Source organism: Chaetodon trifascialis, chromosome 21 (genome assembly GCF_039877785.1).
Source record: "Chaetodon trifascialis isolate fChaTrf1 chromosome 21, fChaTrf1.hap1, whole genome shotgun sequence".
NCBI classification, from domain to species: domain Eukaryota; kingdom Metazoa; phylum Chordata; class Actinopteri; order Chaetodontiformes; family Chaetodontidae; genus Chaetodon; species Chaetodon trifascialis.
This window is the reverse complement of record NC_092076.1, coordinates 3,330,532-3,356,237: the sequence shown is the minus strand read 5'-3', so window position 1 is coordinate 3,356,237 and position 25,706 is coordinate 3,330,532. Positions and strand designations below refer to the sequence as shown.

Genomic DNA, 25,706 nt, shown 5'->3' with positions numbered 1-25,706 from the left:
AATGCAGTTGTGAGTGTGTGAAGCTGCATAGTTGTTGTGAATATCAAGTAGATCATTGCTGAGAAAGAGCATGCATGCTTGGCATACCTGTGCAGAGAGCTGAAAGGGTTAGTTTAGGGGTCTGACGTGGGGTTATATGAGGTCCTTATCTACAGCCAGCGTATTACCTACAGGAGATGTGAGTGCGCTGAACGGTGCCCACTGTAGCTAACACACTGACCATGGACAAGCACCTCATGTAACCCCACTTCAAAAGGCCAAACGATGTCTTTAACTTCAAAACACATACAACAGTTCTTCTATTCTTCATAATAACTCTTTCCTTTTGAAGAAAATGATATTACATTGCACATCACATTCAATCTTAAACTGAACAGGACCAAACTCTGCCTCTTTGCATCAGATCAAATAAAGTGACCAGCGGAGGCAAATTGAATATCGCTTCACGTCTGTGGTTTCTCACACACAAACATTCTGTATACACGCATTAACATGAACGTAAGTATCAGCAAAGATAAAAACAATGAGATTAGGGACGCAACTATAACGACTTTAAACCTCTTCATGTCCTTTTCTTTTCAGTCCATTCATCAGTTAGGCGTGTAAAGATTGTCCACTACAAGAGTAAGCTAAATCTAAGCAGGAAATAAGGAAATAAACCAATACAGCTGTCAAAAAACAATCTCCTACTCTTCTGCTGGTTACTTCACTGTTATCCCCAGACAACAACCCGCTTCAAGTCACCCACAACACACCTACACTGACAGAGACGCTGGACGTCTGTGTACAACGGCTGCAGAGGTGCAGCGGCTTCACAGCAGACCACGGCATGAGCTGTCAAACCATGAAACAAAGCATTTATTCAACCAAAAAAACAAACATGACTTACTTAAATGGTAATTATAACTGAGACAACATTTAAAAACCAAAGACTCAAAACAGTAAGAGTAACTTTCTTTCAAAATGGAAGCTTCAAGGCTCCAAAAGAGAACAGCGGAGACGCACCCTGGGGTCACGTGAGAACGTGATAAACAGCCCTGCCGCCCAAATCATGTGACCTTACGAGGCAGCTGCACTGCTACATCGTGCTTCCATCCTGATTATACAGCAGAGACACAGAAGCCGTTTTCTCATATGAACACATAGGAACACAGTCCTTATGGGTACTGAGGCCACGTGCCCATACAGTGCTACTGTAAACACCAAGTGAAGAACGATGGCACTGACCCAGGAACAGAGGTAAACAAGAGCAACTCTGAAGTATTTTAATGAAAACACATCCTAAATAGGGACCAGCTGAAAAGCTAGCTAGCGCCATTGGATCACTGCTCATGTTTTTGAGGCAGAAGACATCATTTCAGTGTTAGAAATACAAATTATGAAAACAATGGCTTCATTTGAATCACTTTTAATCACACCTTTGAATCACAATACATCATTACAAATGAATGTAATGTAAAAAGCACAGTCACTGATGAAACACACAATATCATGACATAACAGTCATTGTGCGTCTGGCACATGAGATTAAGTTTTCCAGGTTGTATCATTACCTGATGACATTCAGCCAAGTCGCACCGCAACAATCTCACCTTCCACCCGACTTGGCAGACGGACACTTAAGGCCACTCCTATCTTACGCTGAGTAGATAATGAATTAATTCTTCTTGGATGCACATGAACGTGGCTGCTTGTTGGCGGCGTTATCAAAAGAAACATGGAATGGAATTAGTGGCCTTTTGGTATCATGCTTTGTCTCACAAATCAAAGAAGCTGTGCAGGTGCTGAGTTTCAGTGTTTTACAGAGTTTCTGCATTTGCCATTTAACACATTCAAAGGCTTTTTATCTTAAGGTGGGAAGAGACAACTTTTCAATGCGCCTTAGATGACCTTCCTCAGAGCTGCAACTACCAAAAGCACAGGATACACTGCATTTGTTTCCACATATCTGCAGAGAAACAATCAACAGCACTTTGGAAATAAGAGAGAAAAGGACGCATGTTTACTGAAGTGAAAATGTCAGAATTTCATACGGAGTAACAACACAGTTTGAGTACTGCTTTGCACAAAGAGGTAAGTACAGCAGAGGCTGGCATCGGGGTGGAGGGGGGATTAGAAGAAAACATTCAGGGAAGTTTATAATGTCTCTAATGGAGACATGAAAGCAGACAGAAGCCATGCCAGCCGGACTGGATCTTCCCTGGAGATCGTACCCGGTGGCAGACAAAACTGCAAAATCAAAGCGAGACTTTTTGGGAGCCAATCTGAAGTCTGACAATGTCATTCTATAGTAATTACACTGTGCAATCAACAACGTCATTCCGATACATTAAAGCAAAAACTCATTTGTTGCCAGTTAAGTATTTAGTAATGGTCTGCAATGTCATTAAATGTTTTCAAGTGCTCTCAAAGAGAAAACAAAGACAGCCTTCAGTGCTGAACGCAGTTCCACGTAAGCAGAAATCTATTCAATTTTTTAGGGGACATTGCATGAGTGTATGGTATGCTTCCATCACGTCCAAACACATTCCCATTTGCCTGAAAGAAGCAACCTTTTGATGAGTTTTTGGGACTTTGTAAAGCTGAAAGAGCTGCCTTTCAGTTCAGGGACAAATGCAAAGATTAGTACATATTGTACAACACGTGTTCCACTCCTGTCCCCAGAGGCTGCAAACAGCGTCACCTCGTATCCTCATACTATATCCAAATAACGCATGTAAATACTCAAATACGGCAAATATTGTACACCTCGTCTCACCTAAAGTAGCTTTACTACGATAGCTTCCAAAGTATATGCTACCTGACTTTTTCTGAGGCGCTGAAGCCTATATACACTGGAGAGGTCAAAGGGTTTCAGCACTCCCTTCCATAATGATTACTCAGCCTGAATCCACTCCACTAAGGGGATCTATATGATTTGTTAAAGGCGGTTGTGTACTTTAGAATCATTACCAACAGACTGAGACACAACTCCACAGCTGACTTCTTCCATAAGTCAGACCGAGTGCTCCGGTGAACTTCCCTTAAAGCAACACCAGTTTCGTTACCGGCTGTGGTGATTCGGTGTGGCCATGCATCTGATTCTCCGGCTAATCCATATGCTAAGCCAGCTCTCAGCCACTCGGGGAGGGATAAATATGCATCGGCACAGGCGGGACAGATAAGAGGGCCAGCTGCTTGGAGGCAGGGTTAAACCTGACAGCACTTAAACCCATCTACAGTATATGCTCTGTTTTATTTTAACCAGACAGAGAGAGATACGGGTTAGTGTTACAAGCAGGAAATGTGCAGCAATGATTCTGTCCTGTTCTGAAAAGCATCTTCTTCAGCACCATGTATCGCAGCATCAGCGCTTAAGTGGTACAGACCATAATGTGTCCAATGCAAGGACCAAAAGCTCCTGTCGGATGTCTGGACAGACTCATTTTGTTCACTTATTCTTTGATCAGATACATTCTGCTTTCAATAAAAACTTTGCTAGAATTAGAGTGTCTTATTCAGGCAAAGCTCTTGTCAGGCTGTTTGTATTTAACAACATTCAGGATTAAATATCAAATTAAGGTATAAGGGTACTTTTGGTATAAGTAGTACAAGTCATGTGTTTTATCTGCACTACTGTCAAACAGCTTCAAATGATACCCAGCCCTGCTCTGCACTCCACCTATCACAGCTGCATATATCACACCACATGTGCGTCTGGGGCCCTAAAATAACATCACAATATTTCAGGGTTTTTCTGCAATAATGTTAATCTTGTCGTTATGACAAAATATGGAGTAGAACTCGACAAAGACTCTGTGATGTGATGCTCAGCTGTTCGTTTGGCTGCTTGGTCTTGAGCTCACATCAGCTGTGGCTCCACTCACAGTCGACTTCTTCTGCTGGAGGAGGTGAAGTCAGTTTGATGTCTTGCTCCTTTTGTTGTTACAGTCTTCTTGCACTTCTTCCATGGTGTGTTGTGCATCTGATCTTTTTAATCAAACCACTTCCACACTACTGAAGTCACTCCTCTTGCTGGAACCAACTCCTCCACCGCGGAGTAATGTTACTTTTGCTTCAGCCAAACTTGTTGTTGTTGTGGGGAATGCCATGACATCTTTACGCCAACAAGTCAGATGATCGCCATTCAAGTCCTCAAGAAGACGAGCGATCACTCTGTGATTAAGACTCACCTCAGCCATTTGTTTGAGCAAATATAAGATGACATTTTCATTAATATTCCTGCCTTCGAGCAGTGATGTATGATCACTGACAGTCACCAAAAAATACAGGAAGTGGACAGACGGAGGAGCAGAAAACCAGAAACAACATTCCTCAACTTTGTCCTCCGACAGTCCAAAATAGAGATTTAACTACTTTATCTATGACATAACGTCTACACATGACCGTCAGTGACAAGCCTTAGAGCACAACAACAAATATCCACACCGGTAGGCTGACACATGATTTCCAGGTTCAGCAGATGGTCATACAGATTAAGGCACGGACCCTCCAGCGGGGTCTTAGAGGCATTAAAGAATATTCGTTGTTCCTTCAAGCCAATTTTGACTGTGAACACATTCTGAACGTAAGACATGAATCCACTTCAGCCAAGATGTTTTCTGCAAATTAAGTCACATGCTGAGGCAGTTACTTAAAGGAACAGTTTCAAATGTGGGAAATCCACTTGTTGGCTTTCTTTTGAGCGAGACACCTCGTTTCTGTTTGTCTGCTTTCTGTCCAAACAGTGAGACCATAACATCAATATCAAGCTCACGTTTGTGAAATACAAGGTAAGACACAGCTAGCCTAGCATGTTGTTTGTTTATTCTGTACACATTTGTTTTCTTGTTTGCATTTGTGTAAAGGACCATATACAAAAAAAAAACTCAAACAAAGAGAAGAGAGTCTTTGTACCAAATTTAGCTTCTGGCTAAGTTGCATCCACCAGACAGGCATAAACGCTAAAAAACACAAAAGAGAAATGTAAAAATAAACAGGGTTTGGTTTCAGGGGGAGTTATGCTCTGCAATTATTTCTGTTTGTGTACGAGTAAAAACCAGTGACATACATTGTTTTAATTAGTGAGCTTCAGACGTGTTAGAGGGATGCATATTTTTGCACTTTGGACAGAACCAGGCTAAACCAGTTTCCCTGCCTGTAGCCTTTATGCTAAGCTAGCCTAACTCTTACACCATTCCCACATTAAATAAACAGAAAGCAGATTATTATTAATCTTTTCATCTCACTGTCTCAAAGAAAGCAAATTAGTGTATTTTGAAAAATCATAAACGCTTAAAGAGAATGCCACAGTATTACTGGCTGCATTCTTGGACAGGCTACACAAAAGTTGAGATTTATGGTCTGCTCAAAGCAACCATGTGTTTCATTTTTACGAGAGAAAAGACTTGAAGGATGAGGACCAACAGCTGAGTCCACATCTATGCTCATTCTCTTTGAAATGCTTGAACTGAGAGCTATGAGCGGCCTGCAGCACCACTGTTCAACACCGCACCGTGTTTAAAGCTGATGACCACCGTGTTGTAACGGTGTATCTCTTAGTTTCTACAAGTCTAAAAAAAGGAAGGTTTTCTTATATTCAGGCCAGTATGGTATTTATATAAGCCTGCTCATCTGCTCTGAGAGACAGAACAGTTTCTGTAGGACTGCTGATCAAACGCATATTTGAGATACCTTTCTGTTTATTTCATCGAGAATAAAAAATCTCCTTTCATGCAAATCTGTTTTGTACTTAATGAAGCATCGTCACTTTGTTTCCCCGCGGCTTTGACAGAGGATGTCCAACACATTGCTATGCCCGTCCTGCAGACCAGCATTTTGGAGACAGGCTGGTGCTTAATCTTCACAATAAAAAAAAAAATGTAAAATGACAGCATCTCCCAAAACTCGACTGCAGCCATTGTTAATCTTATTAGAAAAATCTGACGTTTGGGACAGAGCTGTTTGACAAAAAGCTTCATATTATAAACAACGTCAAGCCTTTCCATTGTCAGATGAAAGTGAACCGTACTGTACGTTGAGAACCAAACTCCAGCTTTTAGTCCCTTTAGCATATTTCTACATGTCTTTCTCTTTCAGAGCTGCAGCGATCACTCGATTCATAGAAAATACATCTGCAGCTATTTTGATCACCGAACCATCATTTTAGTCATTTTTCTTAAGAAGAAATGCCACAAAATGCTGGTTTCAGCCTCTCCAGCGTCAGGCCTTTGTGTTTTCTCTGTTTTTTCTTTTTTCATTGTAAAATGAGTACCTTTGGGTTTTGGACTATTGGTCAGACGAAACAAGACATCTGAGGAGGTCACCTCAGGCAGTGGGAGCTTATAACAGCCATTTTTCACAAACAACTGAAAAACTATTGTCCCTAGTCTTTTTACAGCAAAATAATAATAATAATAAAAGAGGCTCTTGCTGTGGGAGGCTTCACTGATGAATGAATTATGTGGGGATCCTGCCTGCAGTCCGTTTCTGAGAGCTGCTGTCATACAACTACAACTAGGACTTTCTAATAGACGTGGGCTAAGGGCTCTCCATGCCAGGGAAGGCCTCAAACAGGAAATGTTGCAGGCTCACTGACGCTTTGCCAAACCACCCGCTGAATCACTTCCATCTGTTTGCATATTATGCAAATCACCCTGAGTTACTTAAGAGTAAATGAGAGTAGATGTGTGCTCATCTGTGTGTAAGAGAGCTCCTTTCCAAATCAGCTTACAATCTACCCTTAGACATTAACATCACACATGTCAGATATGCCACCTAAAGGACTCCATATTTCCATTCCAGGCACTCAGCTGATGCTCCCTGTCTGCATTTCCTTTATTTGGACTTTGTTACAGACGAGAGCAGCATGTATTCCATTAATGCTCATTTCAGTTCTAATCCAATTCATTGTTCCTCCACGGCTCTGTGTATGGAATAAGTCATTTCCACACAGGATTAATCCAGTGTGCCTTACTTCTAGAGCAATCTGCTGGTTTGCATACTTTAAGAGCTTAGATGTTACATGTGGTCTCAGACACACACACACACACAAACACAAACACACACACAAACACGCATGCACACACACAGTGCTGTAACTGAGCCAATGTGGAGATTGATCAGCTGGGCCGTGTCCAAATTAAAGCCCGTCCACTGCAGACATGCCAAGCATAATAACTCTCTCCTCTCTTTGCACTTTTCCTTGGCCGGGGAAAGTGGGGAGAGAAACAAAAAAACACGCAGGGAAGACAGAGAAGGCATGAAGAAGAAGAAGAAAAAGAGGCGCAATTGGATAATGTCTTGACACCTTTTGCAGAAAAATGAATGCCTGGCTCTCAGATGTCTGACCCATTTTCTGCTCTCGCTCTCTCACTCCCCTCCTTTCTCACTAATTTCCTTCCTTCCTCTAATCTACAGTAAAGAAGCCGTCTGACTCAGATTTATTGGAACTTCTATGAAACGCAGTGCCACAGAGCCAAACCTACACACTTAAAACACATGCACACAAACACCCACCTACCCAGCCTGATCTACAGTGTGGTACTGCAATGACTGGAAAGAGACAACGGACCACGCTGTGCTTGAACTGACAGCGCTTTTAAAGTCCCTGGGTGGGCTTTTACAGGACTTTGCGTGTTTGTGTGTGCACCCTAAGCGGGGCAGGCACATGTGCTGTATGTGTTCGACAGCATGCATGAGAGCCCTGTGCTCCAGCAGAGACAGTTCAATAATCAATTATTCACTCGCTGGAAATACACTGGCACTCGTTTCTAATAATAAAATCAGTTGGCATAATTGTCAAGACAAAAATGGGCCACGACAATGGATAAACTTAAGTGTAATTACATAAAATACAGAGGAGACATTTCCCCTGGTAGCATTGCTGCATATTAGCATTTTAGCATTATGTATAGTAGTCAATGCATTTTTATAATTGACTGTGTATCTGCATGTTTTAACTACATCTTCGCTGTGAGAGGTTACCTTTTATGTCTGCAAGTGCACTTTAAAGGAGCAGTTCATGCAAATTACACAAGACATTTTCCAGGTAGAGTGTCATTGCTGACCTAAAGCGTCATTTTGCAACATGATCTAAATTCCGTTCACCTCCATTGTTTCAGGTTGGAGGCGGAAGTCTGAAAAATGCATAGCAAGTCAAAACAAAGCCTTCTCTGTAACATAGCTTTGTCAACATAACTGATTGATAGTGTTGCAAATATGGAGGCCTTATCGGTTGTTTACTACATCTGTGATGTCATATTTCACTTTAAGATTCCAGTCCTGGGTGATCTGGCGCCACAAAGTTTTGGTTTCACACTGCACGTCTCAGGATTGTGAGGCGACCCCGGCTGTACACTTCTAACGAGAGGCAGCAGTGGTAATTGTTCGGTTTGCATGAGCAGTAACTTAATACAGCTCTGATGCAGCTGCAGGAGAGTGAACAGTGAGACATCAGTGAGATTAAATAACAGTAATGCTGGATTACATGCCGCACCGTTTCCTGTGAATACGCAATAACAACAACATACAAACATGCATCCTGCAACAATGAACAACGACTATTTGGGGGCGATCAGTGCATGTAAACACACTGAATGATTATTACTGAAAGAGTGTCAAACATGAACAGAAAGACCAGAGTTAGACTACATTAAAAAAACTAAACATAAACCGAAGACATGCTTCAGGAAATGATGAACAGGAATGTCAAGAACACATCATTTGTGTTTGATGGGCTAAGTCGAGCAACAATCTGTGGAAAAACAGGTGGAAAGACCTCGACAGGTAGAGGGTAGAGGAGCCCAGGGGTCACCTACGGGCAGCTAATCCCCCAATCCCCCCGTGTCAGATAAGGCTCTGCCGGCACACTTGTGCTTAGCACACTAACATGCCCCCCCCCCCCCCCCCACACACACACACACACACAGGAATGACAAGGGGAAGCAATGAACTGTAAACAATGTACTTTCACATGATAGCCACACAAATAGGCAGACAGAGAATACATTAACTCACAGTCAACACATGATCCATGTGCCCTCTCTCCCTGTGTGCTAGCTTCTCTCTCTCTCTCTCTCTCTCTCTCTCTCTCTCTCTCTCTCTCTCTCTCTCTCTCTCTCTCTCTCTCTCTCTCTCTCTCTCTCGATGCTCTCGCTCTCTCTCTCTGACACACCAGCAGGGTCAGCGCTGCCTGCTTTGGCACAGAAGAGGACTACAGATGTGAAAGTAGGGAGAGCTCGCTCTGGGGACCAGCTGGAGCGTGTCCAACCTGGACAAGGGTCAGGGACACAACTGAGAGAACACAAGCAGCATTTGGAGCCTCTTCTCAGGGGCCGGCCAGCTTGACACCCTCGTCAGTCACCCTGGGCCTCCATCCAGCCACTTCTATGAATGCTCCATAGACCAGTTTGATTATTTTGACTGTTCGCTTTCACACATTTGTAAAATTTCGTCATAGCAAAGAGAGCAAAAAAAAAAAACAAAAAAACCCCCACAAAAATACCACTAGTCAAAATGAAAGTGAAAATAATTGAAAAACATGTTGTTGTAATTAACTGACAGACTTGACAGATAATTGTTTTGATAGAGGAAGTAGCTCCAGTGATACAGGACTGCGGGCAGCTTAGTGCTTCACTCACTGTCAACTTCCATTAAACAAAATCACACAGTTGTTGTCGGGCACAGCGCACACACTCACTGGAGATGGTTCAGACAGAGCTGCACACACAGCGAGGCTGCTGGCTGCAGAATGGACTGAACGTCCCTCTGTGTGTCTTCCTATGGACAGAACTGAGCGAACCCTGAGTCTCTAATGCAGCATGTGTTCGTCACAGGGTAGTGGTTTGTAATAACTCGAGTGTCAACATTTTAGCTAAGAATAGCTGCCTGCATGTGTTCATGAACATGAATGTGTGTGATTGTGGGATGTGTGAATGCCTGTTTGTACATGCATGCATATCAATTGCATGAGTGGCGGTGCAAGTGTGCAACACTTGCATGCAAACTCCCTGAACCTCTGTGTCCAGTGCTGACGGGCCGGAGCTGCTGCAGGGCGGCAGTGTACACTAATCACAGAGTGATTGCTTCACACTTTGCCTATTGAGTTTCCTGCTAACCGGGCCAGCTATGTCGAAGGAAACCAGAGCCTGTCCTCTACCCCAAACACATGGAGACACTGCAGAAATACAGTGCTCACACAAACAACTCTCCATACACACACATAGATGCACACAGCAAGAATCGACGAGCAGCACCGCTTTCACCACATGCCAACACATGTACGTGTGTAAAAGAAGAGGTGTTACTTTCAATGTCAGCAAGAAACTGAATCAACTTCAACCAGAGTCTGCAGCATGCCAGATTTCACTGATTGGCTGCAGTTGAAACATCTCAGATGAGGAATGTGCACGCCTTCCAGATCAGCAAGTCTCTCAATGCTTTTAAAAAGACAAACACACGCACACCCACGCACCCACACTCACACACACACCTGCAGGGCATTTGGCATTAAGTTGGCATTCTGGACCTCCTAGTTCGTAGCTATCCATCTCTTGACTTGGCGAGCAGCATGAACAGGTAGAGATGAAACACATTCCCTGGCCCAGGTAAAACGCCAGACGAATCCTGGGATTAATGATGCATTCAAACTGAACAGTATCTAGTTTGTGTGTTGGCAACTTGGTGATCTTATAGTGTTACGTTAATGATTGTTTACATAACCTACATAAACTAGTACTTCGAGTTCTTAAAGGCTTAATTTGAGAGTGTTAATAACAGAGCGCCTTTGTGCCAGCACAAGAGTGGTTACTCTATTTGTTGTTTGATTATTTGTACGGCTGGAAGGAAATGCTTATCTCCTGATTCCATGCTATCACGATACTTTCAGATTTGATGTCATGCGACTCTACAAGTATTGCAACTCGATATTATGACTGACTGGAATTTTTGTTTGCTTTTCTGACCCATGAGAGAAAATAACCACTGACATTTGAATGACAAATCCTTTATCATACAGAATTAGCCATGATGATCACCCCTTTCAGTAGCTTTAGGTTGGAAAAATCAACTTATTACTCACCGACAGTATCATATAGTGAGGGCTTAAAACAATGATGATTCTCATTATCGATTAATCTGTTTTTTAAAAACCCCACCCCCCGTGTTGTGCTTAAACAAGCACAACACGGGGGGTGGGGGGGTGGGGGGGCGGGGGGGGGGAGCTTCGGCAAATGAGGCTTGCAGTGTTTCTTAGAATTAAAAAAAGGACACCTTTTTAACAAGATCCCGCAGGTGAACCTTGCCTCTAACCTGCTGTTGTGGATGGTGCTGTGGCTGCTTCTGACAAATTCTGTCAAAATATCTTGATATACAATCTATATAGCCAGAAAAATGGCACCGGCTGAAATAACGTGTGCCACTGTGTGAGTGTGCTGAACTTAAGATAACCATCATCAAACTTAAGATAACCATCATCAAACAAACTGTTGAAAAGGTTACCTGCACGGCCCTCCACCAACCACAGCCTACCCACCTGCAGGTTCTATAATGGCAGACAATTTCCACCATCGTCACTGCTCAATTATTTGATTTGGTTATTACTCACACAGTAAGTGACAAACTGCAGGGAAGGACCGCGTGTGTGTATCCTTCAACCAATGCACTGACTCAACAAGTGTCTGTTGACTTCACTTTCTCACAAAAAACACAATGCAGTGAAAATAATGGGAGGAAGGATTAAAGCTCCTGCCGCACAAATGATTCCAATGTAAGAAAAGTTTGGATGTGATGTCAGGAAAAGTTTCCTCAGACAGAAATGTGCGAGTGGGTCACTGTTAGTCACACTTCAAAGAAGCCCAGCTAAACTCTGAAGTGACCTTTGACCTCACAGACAGACATAACATAAACCAAAGTCTAATTCTTCAGCCAGGGCAATATCTTACAGACACATACACTCCCGGTGCACCCGTCAAACAGGGCTGTGTCTCGACCGCTGTGAGCCAGACATGTGACCAGAATCTAGGGCATTCACCATCTGAGGAGGCAGCCTGCTAAATTAGAGAGCTGTGTGCATAACAGCTAGAAAGAAGCAACCTGTCATAACTGAGCGAATTAAAACCTGAACAAGGAAAGCACAATCCAAATGCCTTTTTAATGACAAATCATAAAAAATCCTACCAGATACATCTTATTCAGACACTTGTCTTGTTACTTTATGGTGATACTGTAGATTGTGATTCCCATTCAGGGGTACTTGTCCCCTCTGCAGTTGACACGGGGTATGTGGACAGACTGTGCAGCATCTGAACTAAATCCAGAGAATTTACTAATCGACTAAAGAAGAATATTCACACGCTGAGCAACCTGAGTGATTAAGAGTGTGTGAGAAGCATATGGTCTACAGTAAACACAAGCTGAAACAGTTAGCTTAAGCTAATGGACAAACAGTTGAAATAATTGAGAAAATGATGGAAATAATTAGCTAAAAGTAATGCAGAAATGACTGAAACAGCTAAAAGTGATAAACTGTTAACAGTTATCTTAAATCCATGGATAAGTGGTTGAAATAGCTTAACTTCATGGATATATTCTGGAACATCCAGCTTCTGTCACTCTGAAAAGTAAGCAAATATACCGAAACGTTGAGAAAACAATTATATGAAAAAAAAAAAGAAAGAAAAAAGAAAAATATAGTACCTCTATGTCTATTTCCAGATTACTAATAGTTCAACTGGCCCATTTGAAATCAGTTCAAATGAACACATTTGGAGCACGGTGGGTGGTGTCGATCAGGGGTACTTGAGTTCATCTAATAGGGCTGTGGGGGTACGTCTGACAAGAAAAGGTTGCTGCTGTAGAACAAGTATAACAGCTCCATTCATTAATTGCACCACCAGTAACACCAGTAATTCCACACTGACTGGGGTGGAAAGTCACGGCCCTAATGAAAACCTACATGTTTCTATTCTGAAGGCCGACTGTAACTCAAGGTCTTCACTTTGGTTTTGTAATAATGCAGATATTTTGCAGCAAAAGTGCTGTAGGTGTCTGATACATGCGGTGGCCTTATTCCCAATCCCAATTTAAAAAAAAAAAAAACAATGACCAAGAGGTGGAGCCACATAGACGCTTGCCAAACCATTCGGCTCTGGAACAAGTCCATCCAAATTTCCTCAAGCATGACAGATTACAAAACAGGGAGCAATAAAACCCCAGCCTTTCTTCTGCATAGCCAACCATTTATCCAGCTCCTGATTCAAGGTTATTCGAGAGGAACTCGAGCAGCGGAGACTTTGTCAGAGATCTTTAAGATAATCTCAAACCCTTTTTTACTGAAAAATTAAATCCTGGTAAAGTTTTATGTGCAACAGCATGAAGGAAAGAGCATTAAACTCACTCTGATGGGATATTAAAAAGGGTCAAACTATTCTGTGCTCATGGCTTTTTTTCCTACAGTAATGAAATGCTGACCTATATACAGCACAGAACATGTTAGAAGAGCAGAATAGCCATAGTGGGACTTGGGTCGCAGCCAAATTTCTAATTGTGGGGTTTTATGAGTATCTCTTTGCACAGAGTTATTCATTACCTCAGCAGATATGTTGAAGAGTGGAAAATAGTGGAAGCAGTACAACAGACTTTTCTTCTGTTGCCTCTTATCACATTTTAACACCACATCTTCATCATTAAGCCATCAGCCGGGCCTTCATCTACCTTTGGGAGGCAGTAGTTTGTGTACTACTTACACACACAGTATAGCAAATATGCAATATAGCACATATCGTGTAGTATATAATATAGCTGAAACAATTATCAAAATATCAAAATAACAGAAAAAACAGCTGAAACCTTTTCTGGTTCCAGCATGAGAATTTGCTTCTTTTTTCTGTTTAATTCCATTATAAATTGAATATTTGGGGGTTTTGGACTGTTGGTTTGGATAAAAGCAAACAATTTAGCCTCTAAGAACTTGTGATGGGCTTTTTTTACTATCCTATTCCATTTTATAGATGAGGCAATGAATCGAGAAATGAATCTGTAGATAAATCGATTATTAAATTGTAATAGATAATTCACTTTACTGTATGCATACCACAAATAATCTAACAGTGAACCCGTCAGAGCAACAGTTAGCAATTTGGTTTACATGTTCAATTATCTTTTACTACTTTTATTTCCAATTCCACACACATTACATACACCCATTAATTCCTCTCGGGAACCCTGATTATAAACTGATTATCTTCTGCCCCAGGGGCACAGATACTGAAATTGTTATTGCCAGTTTAATCTGAAATCCACATGAAGGGAATCCCTCTGTATGCCGCAACGACTCAGTGTTTATGACGCAGTAGAAAAAAAGCAGCCACTTTATTGTCTTGGGAACTGGTTGTTTAATATGTCTGCAAATGTGTAGTGACTTAATTTCTATCCCACTGCATAAACTGAGGCAGCTCTCACAGAGAGACTGAAAGCAGTTCAGTGCCAGCAAATGTGGGATGGACTCCTCCTCGTAAAGTGCTCCGCTTCACCCTGGCAAAAATAAACCTCACGGGCCTCGGTGCCAAGTATTCCCGTTGATGAAAAGCCAGTTGTGAGTGGCCCCAGTTGTACCCGGGCAGAGCCAAGCTGACTGGTGTTAATAAGTGAGGAGTGCGGCTGTGTAAAACAGCCTCACTACTCTCTCTGGCCAATAAAGGCCATTTTACAAATTATTATTTTCCCCAGTGATTTGGAAGCTGCCGAAGCAGAGCCTGGCTGCCACAAAGACACAGAGAGCAGCAGAGAGCAACAAAGGTTCAGTGGTACAGAGAAGTGAAAGAGAAGGGGGAGCCTCTGGTAACCATCTGCATGGAAACCCCTGCTCAACAGAAACAAGTGAAAAAAACCAAAGTGAACCTACTCAGAGGAGAGCAAAGGGAGGGGCAACAAAAGCACAACAGCAACAGAAAGCCACAAACTCAGAGCGCGTTGGCTGACAGCTGACGTCACACTCTGCGAGTGTGTTTGTGTGTTAGGGGGATGGGATGTTCCAGCACCTCGAAGACAGCAGGACCCCCAGTGGTCTGTGTGCAGAACGCACTGATAATCTCTTGTCTTGTTCACCATGACAGTGTGCTTATCAGCAGCGGGGCTTCACCGGCCTCTCAATGCAACACAAGCCGGCCGCGACATCACACCGTAAGGTTAGCCTCATTCTTCTTGGCTAATGAGGTTTGAATCGCCAGCGAGGACACAGTCATTCCGCTGCATGCCAGATATAACAGCAGGAAACAGCATGGAATTTCCTTCATGCTACAGAGGACAGGGGATATACTGTGTGTGTGTGTACACATGTGTGTGCATATATGTGTATATGCAGATAGAGATCAGCTGACCTGGGCTACTTTTTAAAGAGTATAATAAGTGTACGCCAACAGATTTGATGTGATTACACAAGTCCTGCTTTGGATTAGAACTGAAATGATTATTTGACAGATAATGATCAACATTTCTGATTGTTAAATGAAAAAAAATTCAAACACTGGCTTGGCCCATCGTGTGAAGATTAGAAGCTAACCAGCGAGCTAACAATTTCCATTATGTTATTAGCACTAGCAGCTAATCACTGTACAGTGGAAGTATTAGTACAGGCGCGTTGTAATGTTTGAGAGGACGCAGTAAACTCACTCATTTTCTTTTTTTTTTTTTGTGTTGTACTTTGTATTGATTATTGGTGGTGGCTGATCAAGCTAATGTGATTTTCATGTTTCGTCATCTTGTCGTTACATCCATGTAATACGGTGTGCAGTATTACATTTCTTTTTTATCTAATGTGCAAAACACTGGACTTAAACCATGTGTAATTTTCATTTTGTATATTCCTAATACTATTGCAGCTGCCTGTAACACCCTAATTTCCCCTAAGGGGGATTGATAAAGTGTTATCTTATCTTATCTTATCTTAATCATCAGCTAATTGCACTCAGCTTCTAACAGCAGTATGCAGTAACTGGTCGCCCTTTGTGTTTTTAAACTACTTTGTTGAACATGATGTGTTTGATGATTATTAATGACTCCTGATGAAAGATGAAAGCTCAGAATCCTCTCCTGCCCTTTTTCTAAGCTTCTCTTTTATATCAACAATGATTCGCTGAGAAACAGCTGATATTTCTCTGAACAATATGGCCTTGAGTGCATTTAATGTTTTCTTGTGACTGCTCTTATGATCTCAGACTCAACTCGCTCAGATTAATCTTTATCACCCTTTTCCTATTTATAGACTTAATTTTATCATTAATATATAACAATAACAATATGAGTCATGAGTATGAGTTTTGTGGAAAAATCAAACATTCAGGTTACAGTTTTAACAAAGTCAGTCCTGTTTTTCAACACACTGACTCATAATTGTTGATTGAAAACTGTTTTGTCTTCATTATAATTATCATATATTGTTATTGCACCACTGATCTTGGTCTTTGCGCCCCACATTTGTAACAGGCTGACTGACGTGGAGGCCGACGCTGATATCAACATTGGGAAGTATAAAAAGAGATGCCTTGAATTTGCTTTCTGAAAGAATTCTAACCAGGAGACATACAAAGTAGGCTATTTTCCTGTTTGAATACCAACTTATCAGTGCTCTCTGGTGAGCAATCTATGTAAAGGTGACACTGTTTTTAAATTACATTAGACTTAGATTGGCATTTCTGTACTGCAATGTCTTATTACTCGTTCATCAGATCTGGATTTGATGGAACAAGAGGAGTTTGTGAGGAGCAGACGGCTCTAAGGCAGTGACCAGTGCTCCCACATCAGCAGGTCATCCTGATTTCATTTGTGCTTGGTCTCTATTAATAACATGCATAGTGACATATGGGCATATACAGACAAAGACGCCTAATGTTTGTCATCTGAACGTTCTTTTCATGCATAAAGAGGCCGATTCATTGACTGAAATTGAAATTAATGGATGTTTCTACACAAGTGCTCTTTGATAAAAAATGGCTTTCATGTTGGTAAACACAAGTTTAACTGTACAACACCAAAAAATTTATCATCCCAGTCCCAGTGCAGACACCCATGATGATCCACTGACATTTTGTGGTTGGCTGCATTCACACTGGCTGAATAGATCCAATGAACTCACTGACAAATCCATAGCATATGCGTGGTATAATCTAATTAGTCAATAGAGATAAACACAGACAACACGGTAAAGCGCCTTGGGGCCTGGCCTCTATAGGATGAGCAAGAGTCGTCTGAGGTCAAACAGAAAGTAAAGAGGAGAATAACAGGCGTCTCCCTGTGCATTAGCCTGGAATGTGCATTCATAGAGAAAAAGGCAACATCAAGCAAGTCACAAGTTACAAATATGTCACCATTGCTGGCCTGTAGTTATAACGTCCTCCTAGGTCCAGTAGTATGTCTGAAAATGCCGGAAAAATCTAAAGCAGGGTTACCAAGTCTTGAGGTATTCAGCTTGACATATGGGCAAACAATGCAGCAGCTCCCTCAGGAGCAGCCGTGCCGAGGACACTCCTCGTACGAGACGCATCGTTAACACAAGTTCCATTAAAGCTGGTGAATAAAACGAACATCTAATCAACTGTATCTCCATCACACAGGGACAAAAAGGGAGGAAGTGGAAGGCAAATCCTAGGATCACCCCACTCACCATGCTCAGTTCAGGAATAGCTCTTGACATATTGGCCTACCCAGCATGCCCTCTTCCTCTCTAGACAGCTCTGACATCATTATACAGCAGATACAGACCAGGACATCAGCTGCACAGCCAAGGTTATATAAGTGAACGCTCTATGTTTCTAAGCATTAAGCACTGCTGCCCTGCCATGGGGAATAGGAGGGGACGGGAGTAGACGGGGAGAGGGAGGGGGGAGAGTAAGGAGAAGGAAAAAGAGCGAAGAGGCCAGGAAGAGAGACAGACAGAAACAGGGTCACAAAAAGAGAGGCCCACTGGGGTGCTCGCTGGCTGCTGGGAGGGTCTGAAGAAGGTCACCTCTGGCCCCCTAAAGGAGCCCCAGCCAACAGGAAGAGAAGAAGAAGGAGGATATAGACCAGGTCACATGGGGCTACACCCATCCACCCTCTGTGAGCTCTCTCATGTACAACACTGTTACATCACTCAGGGGACAGCAAAGCCAGTATTTCCTATTTGCTTTCCTTCTATGCATGAAAAACTGTTTACTGTAAAAACAAAGGGAAGCGATAAAGCCAGAGTGAGAGAAAACATCGGCTAAACGTTTCTGTGAGTTTGTCCACGAGCTGCTTTGACCGCACAGGATTCTGACCTCTTCATAGCCCACCCTCTATTTAAAATCGTACCCTTGGAGAAAATCTTTATACTTGAAGGGTGGATTTGTCCAGGGCTAATAATTAACCCAGAGAGAGAACACAGCGATTTAAACTGATGGCTAATGATTAATGAACAGTGGGTATCTGAGGCCATACCAGCTGACCTGACATAAATTAGCTTTGTTTTAGCCTGTTTTTGTGTTAATTCCCAAGGCTCCGCAGTGGTTTAGCACCACATGCATTTACATAATAGTGACAGACATATTATTTATTAATAATAGTGTTTGCAAATTCCCAGACACCTTTGAATTTGAGCACTTTTGGAGGAATAAATAAAAAAGCTCCTTCATGTTCACCAAAACTTAAAGCTGAACATAACTGCATCTGCTCAAGCAGGTTCCTTTCTGGAAAGATGCTACAACAATAAAGGCTGCAAGAAAATGTCTGATTTACTGTCCTCATACTGTAAAATAAGACTGTGAGCTTTTAAAGGTGTGCAGATGCATCTAAAGTGCAATAATTTAGACATTCAAGAGTCAGAATTGGAACTGGAAATTTTTACCCGTTACCATACTGGTACATACACTCTGCCTTTCAAAATAAGCTTTCGTGTGCCGGAGGAAATGCTTCTGTTGCCAGCCTGATGGATTCAACTGCGAGAGCATACAGCTTTTAGGCTGTCACTTTCTATCAGCACAGCACAAGATACTACTGTGAAAACGAATGTGACGGAGAATCGAGACTCTGAAAGGGCTCTGAGCAGAGTGGTTACGTTGAGTGATTTAATTATTACGTTGCTGTAAAGTGGTGATGAAGACCTTCATACACAAACAGCTACAAACGCACAAAACAAACTGTCACCATCGCATTAATGATCTGCTCTGATCAATCGTGCACTGAGATTATTTTCACTGGAGATTTGCACATGGTCTGAATGAACGGCTAAGTGTCAGTGCTGTCTGTCAGCAGGCAGCTCGGGCTTTGGGCCATCAGGTTATATTATTAAAGTGATTCTTGGCGACATTAAGCATTTGAGTTTCTGTAAAATCATGTCAAGGCAACTTCCTGGGCAATGCTTTCTTTACAAAAGTACATCCTATTGTATTGAGCTGTACTGGGCATGTTTATCTAAAACACACCATTTTTTGTACTGAGCCACAGCATCTGTGGTAATTTAATACCCGACTCTGACAGTTTTAATGAAATGCACATTGTGCCTCTCTAGAACAGTCTGTTCTGATCCCGGCAATTTCTGATACATATCAACTGACAAGATCAGACACTTATCTGAGTTGCAGTCTGTAATAAAATCATGAAGCAAAAATAAAGATGGACCAATTAAGCCTAAATGCCAGCCTGTGAGCATCACGTGGACCATTACACACAATGATAGACTGTACTGCAGGAAGCATGCTTTATATAATGTTAATGACCTATCTTGACAGGCTGAACATGGTTGGGGAAGATGTATGACAGCCCAAAAAAACATAAACACATACAAGCTGACTCTGGTCTCTTTCCTGCAGACTATTAGTGAAATAATTATGTCTGTATGCACTGAAAACTCACTTCTGCAGACCCAAAGAGGGTCAAGTGTCTGAGCTGAGAGGCTCCCTGTTGGTCTATCATGGGTGCATGGAGAGCTTTATCGATCAGTCTATCTGCCTCTGTTTGTGTGCAAGTGTGCATGCGTGATTGGACCATGCGCGCGCCAGAGTGCAGCAAGCATAAATCCAAGTTCGGGCCTGTGTGCAGATCTCAGTACAGGCATGATACACCGAAACTGTACCGCCATGCAGTTCCATCCCGGCTGCGCTGCCGTTCAATTGACAACCACCACCAACCAAAGGGGAAGCGTCAACAATTGTGGCGGAATGGCTCCAGACCAACGAGGTTAGACCCTGCCTCCTGTACAGTAACTCCGTGTGTACCTTGGCTGCTGATCTGATCTGTCAAACCAGCACAGGCTACTGAAGCTAGCACCGCCAAACTGCATGCACACCACGCTGTGTGACCATCGGTTAAAAGCCCGATAACGACACTTACCGTCGGCTACCCCCACGCGGCCCGGACGCCACTTCGGGTTGGATATCGGGGCATTAGGCGGAAACGAAGCGGGAGAAAGTCAGCGCTCTCCTCCGGGTGTCTGCACAAGTGTCGCGGCGGCGCTGAGTGGCTCCACGTCCCCCTCACCCCGAGCCCGGTCCTCCGCCAAGCGCTGCGCCTCGCACTGTCAAATTATCTCCCTCCTCTCGCGGCTCCTCGACCTCCTTCCTACAAAGCTTTTTGCGTGGAAATGTGTAGTTTGTTTCCCCTTTTGCTGTCTTCCAGGAGCGTTTGGACGGGCTGCAACGACAGGAGGGAAAGAACCAAAAAAGAAATACTACACGGCTCGCTCCTCCCTCCGCTCCTGTACAGTACAGTACAGCGAGCTCGGCTCTGCGGCCACTTATTAAAACTATCTACCGCTCTCTACAGGACCACCGCTGCAAAGCACACACTGTACACACCGACACATGTCGGGACGCTCACATGTGAAATGCGGAACATCCCCTGCTTTCAGTCGCCTCCGCTTTCCTTATTTATTGACTTCATCCGTACGGTGCCCCCCCGCCCCCCTCTTCTTCCTCCTCCTCCTCCTCCTCCTCGCCTTGAGGTGAGATTAGTCCACCTTGTATCAGGTAGATAAGAAAATAGAGATGTGATGAAGGGACACGACTGGAGTATAAAATATCTGGTGGTTAATGCCACAGAAACAGGCGTTTGTCAGGAAAATATCAAAATAAAATGACTACAAGTGATAGAAATACATGAACATAACGTAATAAAGTAGAAATAATAATGATCATATCATCAGTCCTTACATTCAGTGTGGTCAAGCCCTTTTTTGAATGATAATATTAATTAGCGCTGAAATAAGCCAATAATATAATCTTTAATTGTATAGCAACTTTCACAAGTACTGGAGCTTTAAATGCTTTCCAACAAAGAAATGACAACAAGGTGGAGAATAAAACCCACGCTGTAGTAAAAATAACAATAAATGAGTCAATTGACGGGAAATTAACATCAATTTTGTTTATCGATTCATCATCAGCTAAACATTTCCTGGCTCTAGCGTCTCATTTGTATGGATTGTTTGGCTTTTTATCAGTGTGAATTTAATATTTTTAAGAACAAAACAAGCATTTTGAATTGTTGTTACAATAAGGCATGAAATGTCTAAATATAAAAAATGCATTAAAATCTGTTGTTAATTCCTTGAAGCCAAGGTGATTTAGCAAATTCTGTTTTATCCAACCATCAGGTGAAAACTGTCTGCAGGTAAAGAAATGTTTGAGATGAGATGAGAAATGATTGAAATGAGAGATAAATCAATCATTTAATCGACTAATCATTTCAGCTCTCCTAATATGTCAACACTGATTAGTGCGGAAATAATTAGCCAATTAATTGATTAGTCAATCATCAGGAAATGACTCACCAGTCTTGATTACTGATTAATCATTTATGATCTTCATCATTTATCAAGAAATTTGAATTTGAACCGACTGGCCGGAACGAGCAGTCTGAGGTATGGCTGCAGCGTTTTCAACTTCAATGAATCATCGATTATTTTTTAATCAGTTAATCATTTAGTGACTAAAACACAGAAGGTGATTCCCTCAGATTGTTCCCTTTGTCCAAAAACCCACAGATATTCCATTTACAATGGTGTACATCAGAGATTAGGAGCGGGTCGTTACATTCGAGAGGCTAGAACCAGTAGTTTGTTCATAATGACTTAATTTCCCCCGTGTGGGATCAATAAAGTCTTATCAGTTACCAAAGTTGTTGACAATTTAGTGATGGTCAAGCGATTGTTACAGCAGTTTTGCAGATTTTTGCAAATTTTGTAGACCAAACAATCCAAAAAAATACACAATCTGGGCAGTTTGTAGGCAGTATGACCTCCTTACTTTATAAATTAGATAAATTTCAAGTCTATATTTTGAGGTTGTGACAGTTAGCATACAGCACTGATCATGAATCCAATTTGTCAGTCCTATGGTGCAAAGTGGTGGTTGTTATCGCAGCATTAACACAGGCAGAGTGGATCAGAGCTCAGTGTGATCGTTCTCAATTAGCTCATTTTCAATAATCCCTGGCTTGCTGCTCATCAGTCCAGTTATCTGATGGCTCCCAACACATCCACGGATGCACAGATGGATGGACGGATAGATGGACAGAGAGAAGTGGATTATATTCTTCCTCATCATCATCATATCTGCGTTCCATTTAAACTCCAGAGATAACAGTCTCCATTTGTTTTGATCAAACAGCTGGAAAAATAGGACCTTCTTTTCCGCTGCAATTCACCATAATTGCAGCGAATAGGCCGCAAGCTGACAACGGCATCAGCATCCTGACGCCAGTGCACCCAAGGAATCGTCCAACATATGGAAAAGTTAGAACTTTTTTATCCATATACTGTCAGATCTTTTTTAGCGTGAAGTCCATCTTACTGCAGGCAGGGCTTATGAAATAACGTTCAATGGGATGGCTTCAGATTCTAAAGATTCCTCCCTCCCCTCCTCAGTCTCGGAGGAAATTCTGTGCTGAGCAAATGTATGCCGACTGAAGCCTCCGAACAGATTTTTCTGTCACTAATCTAACAGACAAATATGCAGGAAGTCACCATCTGTGAGTGACACAGTCATCTAGCACTGAATGCCCAGAAGTGTGACATTTACATTTGATGGTTTTCAATTGCAGAGCAGTGGAGGAGGTGGTGGAGAATAAAGGTTTATTTTAAGCGTAAATGTGTGTGACTGTGTGTGTGCGTGTGTGTCCACATGGATGTAGTAGAAATGTGTATATAATATCTGACTCTTTATACAGGAGGTTGCTATTTGATTTTATTTTGTGTGTATTTACTCTGTCTTAACTGCACCCTCGACATCACTGGAAAGGAGAGAGTGCCTTCAGTGGTTCTTTATGACTTAAATAAAGGTTGTATGAATGGTTGCACGCTGGTGTCATTCATGGCACCGTTTACTTCGATTTCCAGAAGGAGTCTCTCCTAGAAAAGCAAGCGGCACAAAACTGTTCCATCTGCTGACAGTCGGATCAAAACAAAGGACATATTCAGTACTTTCACATGCTAATGAGTTAACTCTGCATTTTATCGTGTTGAAGTGGCCGCTGCATGTGTGCATAATTTACAGCGTTGCATCTAGTTTGGAGTGCAAATGTCGTCTGTTTCAGTTGCTGGGACAACCAATTACTGAGGGACACACATGACCAAGTTCACCATAGTTTGTCAGGCTGCGAGAATCACGGCTCTTCAGCCAGATTCAGGACAGATGAGAGAGACTACATCTCCCAGCATGCAGGTGTGACTCAGATGTTGGTACACAGTTATGGAAGTCCAGGTCATGATCAGTAATTATGTTTTGAAAGTTCTGCAGGAAACTACAGCATGCTTAAGGTGCTCAAGGTTAAATCAAGGAAACTAAAACAATCAGGTTCACTAACGATCGTGCTCATGTTTAAAGAATAGGTTTGTAATCCTTTAAAGTCCGTTGTAATAAAATACTCACAGGCCGTCTGTTTGGTGAAAGACTTATTGCTCCCTTCTAACCATACTGGCCTTCAAGCAGTCCTTTCCCAGCGTGACTCCAAAATCCACAGTCCTCATTCAGTGAAAAAATGCATTCTTGAGCCAAATCAAATGGGTATATTCCAAAGATAGTCTTCTTGGTACAAAGTTCCTTTTTTGTGTTACCACAGACAGTGTTGTCTTGCTGAGCCATGGCAGAGGTCATGTCTTTATACAGGAGTAGCGTGTAAGGGGACATAAAAATATGTGCAATTGCCCAGACAAAGATACCCTCTTGGTTTGGCTGAACTCATCTTCAACAGGGCAGTCCCACAGCCACTAGGGACAGGCGACAAGTCTACAGCCATGCTAGAGGCTCTGTGAACCTGTACTAAGGCACAGCATTTGAGCTAAATGCTAACCTCAGCATGCTAACATGTTCATACTGACAGTGTTAGTAGGCTTAATTCACCATGTTGTCACACTAACATCTCCCAATCAGTGCTATAGATAAAGCACTGCTGAGCTTGCTGGGAATGTCATTAGGTTTGCACATATTTGATCATAAACTGAAAAAATTCAACCTGTTCATGAAACCTATCCTTTTTTTTAAATTTATATTTAACCAGGGGTGAGGTCTCACTGAGATTAATCATCTTTTCCATGAGTGTCCTGGCCAAGACAGGCAGCAGCCCAATTAAAGGGCTGCAGACATACAATAAGCATACAGACCAAAGATCAGGAGATGTCTGGACTTATTACAGGTCATACTGCGAGGAACATGAATGCTTTCAGCCAAATTTCATGGCAACCCATTCAACAGCTGTCATTGCATCTCACTCTAAGCCAAAAATGCCCAAAGTCATCAGGATACATTATCTGGGAACCATGAATTTCCTGACAGTCCATCCAAAGTTTGTCGTGGTGATTCAGTCTGGACTAAAGTGGTGAACAGACTGACTGACACTGCCATCTCTGAAGCCACACTGTGGTAATAAGTAATAAAACTCTGAACCCATCTTTTAAAGCTAGGTACAGTAAGTACAACGTGGTTAGGACAAGATCATCTTCACGGTTACATATTAAGAAACAAGCTGATGCTGCAAAGCCCGGGCTCAAGAGTCCCATCAAGCATATTAATTCTATGCCCATCCACCACCCCAGCCTTAGTTTTGGCTGCGTTTTGTTAATGTCACTCTAATTCCCACGCTGGCACTGAGCGCTGGCACTCGATGCAAGTCGTAAACTGCAGAATCGTCCAAGTGAGTGTTTTTCCTAGAGAGATTGGGCTGTAAAGGAGCTGGAGGACGTTTCCATGGAAAGGACATCTGGCCTCAAGAATGGGTGGACGTGGACGAGTGCAGGGATGGACAGATGGATAATGGCCCCTCTACATGAATATATTCCCATCACAGACTGTGGAAAAATATGGATGCAGCATCTGGGACCAGATTTGGGTTTGCCATTCATCGGCATCAGTGTAGCGTCAAACTTCTAATCTGGTCAAAGGAGAATATTAAAATCTGTCGTCAGTGTCACAGTATTGTGATTTCTTGATTTGGTATTGGTTTTTATTTTCTACTGGCAGCCTGCAAGGTTAGATGATAGATTTTGTGGAAAAGTGTTAACACAGCTATGCTAATAACGTGTTGCAATTATGTTAAAACAGACTATAAAGATTTATCCCCTCCTGTGATTTTAATTAGCCTTGTCTCATTGGAGTTTAATTGCATTTGATGGTTTGAATTATTTGTCAGTGCACCACGTATGAATGTGCATTTGCTTTTAATGATGTTTTCTGTGAAGCATAGTGTGTTATTCTTGGACTGAATGTGCTGTATAATTAAAC

At 42.3% G+C, this 25,706-nt stretch overlaps 1 protein-coding gene across 2 annotated transcripts in view; it reads right to left on the bottom strand.

The window, feature by feature from the left end:
- thrab (thyroid hormone receptor alpha b) overlaps positions 1-20,732 on the bottom strand; it is a 130,661-nt gene extending 109,929 nt beyond the window's left edge. For both annotated transcript variants that reach the window (XM_070990343.1, XM_070990344.1), the window contains exon 1: positions 20,323-20,732. The gene's annotated coding sequence lies outside the window, so the exon portion shown is untranslated. The remainder of the gene's footprint in view (positions 1-20,322) is intronic.
- Between the last annotated feature and the right edge of the window lie 4,974 nt (positions 20,733-25,706).